Source organism: Octopus bimaculoides, chromosome 4 (assembly GCF_001194135.2).
Source record: "Octopus bimaculoides isolate UCB-OBI-ISO-001 chromosome 4, ASM119413v2, whole genome shotgun sequence".
In the NCBI taxonomy this organism is placed as follows: domain Eukaryota; kingdom Metazoa; phylum Mollusca; class Cephalopoda; order Octopoda; family Octopodidae; genus Octopus; species Octopus bimaculoides.
Window position 1 is genome coordinate 44,815,632 of NC_068984.1, and position 8,322 is coordinate 44,823,953.

The window sequence follows — 8,322 nt, forward strand, 5'->3', positions numbered from 1 at the left end:
TATATATATATATATATATATCTGCTAATAGAGAAGTGTGATTCAAAAGTCCCATAAGATAGGCGGTCAGTTAACTTCAAGCAGATATACGGCTCGTATAAATGACATAATGCAGGTGGAAGTTGATCAACAAAGTTTATTATGCAAGGTATGTTATATTCTTAGTGCAATGTCAAATTTGCTGGAGATTTCGATAAGATGAGTGCTACTATATAACTCACGGTTGCGCAATGAAAATTGATAATTATGTGTTTTTTGAATTGGTATGTGTAGGACGGAGAAGGTAAATTCGTTCTACATGTTTCCAAGTAAAGCTGACGATGTGTGACATAATTTAAAACTGTAAGTTATAAATTTGGTTTGACTCTTCTTCAAGTACCTTTGCCTGCTGGTTACAAATTCTTAATTTTTCTCTAGCATGAATGAAAGTTATATAGCTAGCATATGTTCACCTTCCTCTGAAAACCTCTATCAACACACACACACACACACACACACACACGCATACACACACACACATGCATACGCACACACACACACACACATGCACACACATCTATATTATCAGGTCAGGAAAACCTTGCTACTGGTGCCATGTAACCCAGTACTACAGTCGAGTGGTCGGGGACTAAATTGCCAATCCCCACGCCACCGATGTTATCCAAAGGAAAGGCAGATGCCGATAAAGCTCGGCACGAGTGACGCCGCAACTCATTTTTAGAGATGAGTAAACTAGAGCAACCTGAAATTAAGTGTTTTGTTCAAGAACATAACACACAGCCCGGTCCGGGAATCGAACTCGATACTTCATGATTGTGAATCCGTCGCTCTAACCACTGAACCATGCGCCTTTACATATGTATGCATATGTAGAAGGTTGAAAAGGAACACACGAGTTGATACATATATATATGGAACTAAAGTCAAGGTAGAAAATGCTACAATAATTTTATAAAAAACATTTCAGTACCGGTTTCGGTCATTAAGAGTTTTTCAACTGTAAAAATTAAATGAAAAGTATTTTAGAAGAATATTTGCATAGTATTCAAATACAAGGGGAATTTTCCTTGTTTCTGCCTGTCTCTGTCTCTCTTGTTTACTCTTGTGGGTTCGAGGTCAGTCTGAATTCTTGGCAGAGGAGAAGAAGAAGAAGAAGAAGAAGGAGAAGAAGAAGAAGAAGAAGAAGAAGAAGAAGAAGAAGAAGAAGAAGAAGAAGAAGAAGAAGAAGAAGAAGAAGAAGAAGAAGAAGAAGAAGAAGAAGAAGAAGAAGAAGAAGAAGAAGAAGAAGAAGAAGAAGAAGAAGAAGAAGAATTAAATTCTGGTGGCGAGTGTCATGTATTGAATTCCTAATGAATATATAACAAACGCTGTATATTTGTTTAAATAATTAAGAACCGCCAGTCACAAGGCATGTATGAGTTTTATGCAGACTCGTCCGTTTTTTTTTTCTTATATATATTGCGATTAAGATAAACGGGGGCTCACAATTGACTCCTTCGCCACAGGATCACGGCTGATGTTACCCCTTCTCAAACTTTCAACTGTTGTTTGTGCTTCCGTTACGGTGAGATAGAAATTCACAGTTTACGACAATTTGATCCTTGTTCCTATACCGGTGCTTATGAAATAAACAAATTACAAAACTTGACAATGGCTAAATCTGAACATAGTCATCATCTTTATTAAAATTTATGATCCTTGCAGTGTAGGTGTCACCACAGGTACTCCATAGTTTGTGCCTTTGTGCCACATTCACATATAGCAATGTTTATAGTTGTAGTTGTAATTGTTTTAGTATCACTTTCGATCTATCAGCTCCTATTCTCAGCCCATTAATTTCCATTTAACCCTGAGTGAATACAGACAAAGGGATAGTTGTTCACTTAACACCATTTCTATTGCTGTTCATAGTGGAAGACTTGTGTTTCATTCCACAAGGTTGTTATCACCTCATTTGTTGTGATGTCACCCTCAAGGGGTTAGCTCATATCTAATGGAGATTTATTTTCATTTCAGGTGACTCTGAACTATTATTTGGTTGAAAACAGAATGCATTCATCAATTTACTGGCGTTGACGCTAATCTGCATTGGTTGTTGATCTACAATACCAACCAAAAATAAAGAGATTATCTGATACAGGTTGCGAGTAAGTCGACAGGATGGATATAGCTTCTTGGTTTGGATAGTTATTTCTCATACTTGGCTAACGTTACAGCAGTAGAGCAGGATAAAACTTATGTAAGTTAAACGCTGAGTCTGAGGACTTTTTTCCTCTTCAGGAAAATGTGTGATATAACACGTTGTTGTTACATGCAAGCGCTTTCATCAATGTCTTTCGGATATATATCAAGTTAATCCAGTGAGTATCTCCACTGTTTTAGATTTGTTCTCGATCAAGTTATCTGATATTCGATATTAGTGCTTTGCTTTACGGTTTACTACAGATTCATCGTCAAGGACTGAAACCCGAGTCTTCATGTTCGTTTCATTTGTTCTCTACAATTGTGCATTTAATAAGTTTATTTAACTTCTCGGAAATTCGCCATCGTCTTAGGTAAAACTGATATGAACGTAAACAAATCTAATTCACTTCCAATTACAACGATCTAATTCAGTGTCGACCAGGTATATATATATATATATATATATATATATATATGAGAGAGATTCTGTCTGCTTGTCTGTTTGCCCCACAGAGTGAAACTAAGACCAGACACCATCATGATTTTCTTTCTATGTCTCCCCTATTCTCTCTCCTCGCTATATTCTCTGTCTGTCTGCTTGTCTGTCTCTCTATCATGCTACTTCAAAGCGTAAAATAGGTACAAAGATTCAATGTCATTCAGGTATTAAGTTTGGAACAACAATTGGTAGATTATATACTGTACATCCTACCCAAAATGAATGCTTTCATCTCAGAATGCTTCTTCATGTAAATTCATGTAAAAAGAGGACCATACAACAATCCACGCTGCAAAACTCTGCATAATCACCACCAAATATGAAGTATACCAAGATTCATAATCTACATAATTATGCGCTCGTGCGTGTGCGGCTGTGTTTGCAAAGTCGACCTCTACGGAATTAGTGGAAGAAGAAGGAGGAGGAGGAGGAGGAGGAGGAGAAGAAGAAGAAGAAGAAGAAGAAGAAGAAGAAGAAGAAGAAGAAGAAGAAGAAGAAGTTTTTACAAAGGCATCAAGTCACAATTTTGGGAGATTTGGCCGAGAAGTTACGCAATCTCAGAAAGAAACACACATAACTACATATTCCGAGTCATGTTCGCGGCTCAACCTATTTGAACACTTTATATGCTATCAGGTTTTATTACCAACGTAACCTTAGAAAGTTATATTTTCTCACACATGTATTATAAAATTACAGTAAGGTTTAAGGTTTAGTTTGCATTACTAAAACACCGGAAGATAAAAGAGATAACAATGCATAGATCTGTGCTATTTTGGGCTGATGCATCATATTTTAACCACGTCTATTTTTAGAGTGACTGTCGGTTAAAGCAAACAAAAGATAGCAAACTTCATTACTATAACTGGAGATATTTTGTATGATATCATCTAGGTCATCCAAATTAAAATTTATATTTAAACTGTCGATCGGTGTTGGGTAGATAAAAACAAAGTCTGTGTATATGTAGGTTACATAACGAGGATAGAATATATTGTAATCAGGCAAAAATTGTTAGCTTGAAAGACCGGCGATGCTTGTCGTCAAGACATAAATTTTGTGCAGATTAGTGTATTTATTTCCTGATCCTTCTTTTTAAAGGGCAAAAATAAGACTCATAATAGAATATGATATTTGTAAGTATATCATATTTGTGTGTAAATATAAATATATATATATGTATAAAATTATAATTTAGGGTATCTAAGAGATACCGCCATGCTGAAAATAGCAGCCAAATCTTGACTCTAAACCACAATAAAATGTTCATATAGCACACAGGAGCGAAGACGAAGAAAACAAAATAAACTAGCAGAAATTACTAGATAATTCCAGATCCTGGATTTCTGGCTTTGCATTAGAAATACTTTGCCTCCTCAGCAGAATACACTCAGAAAAGCACATAAATACAAATATATATATATATAACACGATATACTTACATATACGAACGTATACATACATATACATGCATGTATGCACACAACCAGTTTAAACAATTTAAACTGGCTGTGTGCATACATTCATTCATAAACTGCACACATAACATGGACACAAGCAATTTTTTTTTCTTAAGAAAATACGTATTTAAATAAATTTTTATGTCATGATTAGCGAAGCGAAACCGGTCGACAAACAAAATATAAGATATATTAAAAATTATATTAAAACTATGTAAAGTGTGTGCATTTTCCTTCTTTAATTTCTTATATATATATATGTATATGTGTGTGTGCGTGTGTGTGTGTGTGTTGTGTGTGTGTGTGTGTGTGTGTGTGTGTGTATAAATATATATGTATATATGTGTGTGTATATATATATATATATATATATATATATAAGTACGTATGTATGTACTCATATATGGTTAGTCAATATTACTCCTAAAGGGGTATTGGGCCAGTTTCTCAGTGCCTTTGGTGTATATGTTCTCCACCTGACGGGACCCGGGTCTGTCGCAGTATTACTCACCTTTACCAACTGAATGGACTCGCTCAAAATGAAATTAAATGTTTTGCTCGAGAACGCATCACATCAGTTGATCCAGGAATCGAAACCACAATCTTGAGGTCTTGAGTTCAATACCGTCACCACTGAGCCATGCGCCTCCACTATACTCATATATATATGTATGTATGCGTGTGTGTGTGTGTGTGTGTGTGTGTGTGTGTATGTATCTATATATATATATATATATATATAGGAGAATATACGAAAAAACAACAACAGACGAGGACAGGTGGTGTAAATAACAAAAGGATGTATTAGTATGACGCTCGGGAATACGGAAAGTCTTTGACGTTTCGAGCTACGCTCTTCAACAGAAAGAATACGGAGACAAGGAGAAAAACACGGAGAAAAAAAATTGAATAGTGTCCAGTTATATATATATATATACACAAATATATATATATATATATATACACACACACACACATATGTATGCTTTGTAGGCACAGGTATGTCTGTGTGGTCTAGACACTCGCTTTGCAACCGCCACATGGTTTCACGTTCAGTTCTGGTGTGTCTTCTACTATAACCTCGGGCCGACCAGTGCCTTGTGAGGGAATCTGGTTGACGGAGAATGTGTGAAAGCCTGCTATATTCGTGTGTGTGTGAGTGTGTGTGTGTGTGTGTGTGTGTGTGTGTGTGTGTGTGTGTGTGTGTGTGTGTGTGTATGAGTGTGTATCTTTGTGTTCGCGTAAGTCCCTACACTTACCTCGTAACAATCAGTGTTGCTTTGCTTACGTACCCATAACTTTGCAGTTCGTCAAAGAGACCGACAGAATAAGTACCTGACTTAAGAGAAAAAAAAAAAGAACTGTGGTGGATTTTTTCAAGCATAGCCCAAGTCCAATGGCTTAAGCCACTAAAAGAAATGAAACATTATAAATCTACTTAGAAGTAACTGTATGCTGAAGATAAGACTACTCTAATAAGATAAAGCTGTACGGGAGATAAAGCTGTGTAAGTAGTGATGAACCTATCATAAACGTACTCTATTGTACACTTGTTGTACCAGTTTCAGTAGTACATATACTAATACTGAAACGATAGAGAAAGATTAGCATGACATCCGCGCAAAGGTGACACGCAAATTCATGAAGCGTTCCCAGGCGGTGAGCTGGCAGAATCATTAGCACGCTGGGCAAAATGATTAGCGGCATTTCGTATGGCATTGCGAGATCCAATCACACCAAGGTCGACTTTGCCTTTCGTCCTTTCGAGGTCAATGAAGTAAGTACCAGTTGGGCACTGGGGTCGCTGTAATCGACTTAACTCCTCGTCTGAAATTGCTGGCCTTGTGCCAAAATATGAAATCAATATTGTACACTTGTGAAGGCGGCGAGCTGGTAGAATCGCTGGTAGCATGCCGGACAAAATGATTAGCGACATTTCGTCTGTCCAAAGACAGGCCTTGTACCAAAATTTGAATTCAATATATTTAATGAGTGAAAATTAAGAATATAATTAAAAATAATTGACGTAAAATAAAAATTAGCGTATTTTACGGATCGTGGAGAAATTACTCATTTTATGCTTCTCTCTAAAAGATATTTGGTTTACTTCAGAGAAACTAGTATTGGTGTGTTGCCGGAAGTCAATTTACTTGAACAACAATTACGAAACAAAAAAGAAAAAAGAAAAAACAAATACAATTTCAAACGTTAGATTTCTTTATTTTACTGATCTACGGAAATTATGAATAACATTCGCAGAATACAATAGTCCGGTATTATAATCAGCAGGAGGTGTATTTCCGGTTTATTAGACATTATTTCAATTGTTAGCGAAGAATAAACTTCATCAACCTGTGGCTGTGCTTATATCATTTTGAATTATGAATCATGTACACACACACACACACACACACACACACACACTCACACACTCTCTCACACACGAGCGCATGAATCTATATATATATATATATATATATAGATAGATACATACATACGTATATATATAAATATACATACGCGTGTGTACACACACACACATACATACACACATATATATATATATATATATATATATATATATATATATATATATATATATATATATATATATATATGTATATATATATGCAGGTGGGGCTGTGTGGTAAGAAGCTTGTTTCCTAATCACATGGCTCCGGGTTGAGTCCCACTGCATGGCACCTAGGGCAGGTGTCTCCTACTGTAGCCTCGGGCTAACCAAAGCATTGTCAATGGATTTAGTAGACGGAAACTGAAAAAATAGACGTCAAAAGACACTATTACCACCATAGATTCTCCATTATGTTGTGCTGTGTTATTCTCGGAGAAGTTATGGTGGTAATAGCGTCTTTTGACGTCTATTTTTTCAGTGCGTGGTGAGGCATGTATGTATGTATGTATGTATGTATGTATGTATATATGTATGTATGTATGTATGTATGTATGTATGTATGTAGTGTTGTTAAATAAGTGAATGTCTTTATTCCAACGGTGGCTGTTGAAATGAATACTCATTGTAATATCTATTGTGTCTCGAGAGAAACTTATAATGAATATACCATATTTTCTTTGAGATATATTTGGGATCCAACTTCTTCGTTTGATAAAATTTACATAGACATAAAGTCGTAACACCGACTAAGTGAGGAACCGTTGTGCGCTCTCAGAGAACAAAAACTAGCGGAACAAAAATTAATGGATGATATTTCAAGCTTTCGGGGAGTATCTTTCCTATAAAATTGAAACAAACACTCCAAGTCTGTAATGAAAATCTCACGACAACATAAAACAATATAGAATACTGTGCCCAGCTGAGTGGCGTTTAAATCTTTCAGCTGTTATCCATTAATTTTACCAACGAGTTGACGAATGCACTCAACCGTACCTGATGAGTTGTACAAAACCATTACGGGTAGATTAATCCCATTTTTGCTTTCGCAGGTATGCACACAATATAGTCTATGCAATTAAAATGCAAGTCTGTTTTTAAACGATAAACATATTACATACACAAAGGCACTCACTCATCCATGCGTGCGTGTATGTGTGAGTATATGTGTGTGTGTATGAGTGCGTGTGTATGTATGTGTATGTGTGTATGTATGTGTTCACTAAACAGTGTAAATAAGATGAATTTAAATAAATTTGAATATTATTATGTTTCAGCGTGGGTTCAATAGTTCAATAGTTTTTAAGACTGTAAAACACATGTATCCTTTACCATTGATGTGCAGAAATAAGTGACAGGGTGTCTACTAATAGATCCTTTCACGATTTATTGACTGCTCCTCAAAGAGATGTACCTAGTTCGTTTTCCAATAAATAGCACAGATCATTTGCTTCTAAAGAAGTGATGAATTAGGCTAGCACCATAGTGGAGTGCTTATTTCGCATACTTTTGCTTTTGACGGCTTGTCATTAATTGACAGTTCTTAGGGAAGTCAGCCATACACTAATCTATAAAATTTATTCAGGAAGGAAACTAGATACACACACACACAGACACACACACAGAGACGATTACATACACGTATATGTCTATGTATATGTTTGTATGTGTATAAATATATGTGTGTATAAATGTATATGTAAATGTCTGTGTGCGTCTTTCTCTCTCTCCTTCTGTATATATATATATATATATATATATATATATAT

General features: G+C 35.7%; 1 non-coding gene across 1 annotated transcript; it reads left to right on the forward strand.

Moving 5' to 3' along the window:
• Positions 1–5,698: 5,698 nt before the first annotated feature.
• LOC128247726 (U6 spliceosomal RNA) lies at positions 5,699–5,804 on the forward strand. Its single transcript, XR_008264088.1, has one exon. It is a non-coding gene; the product is annotated as a U6 spliceosomal RNA (small nuclear RNA).
• The last annotated feature ends 2,518 nt before the right edge of the window (positions 5,805–8,322 follow it).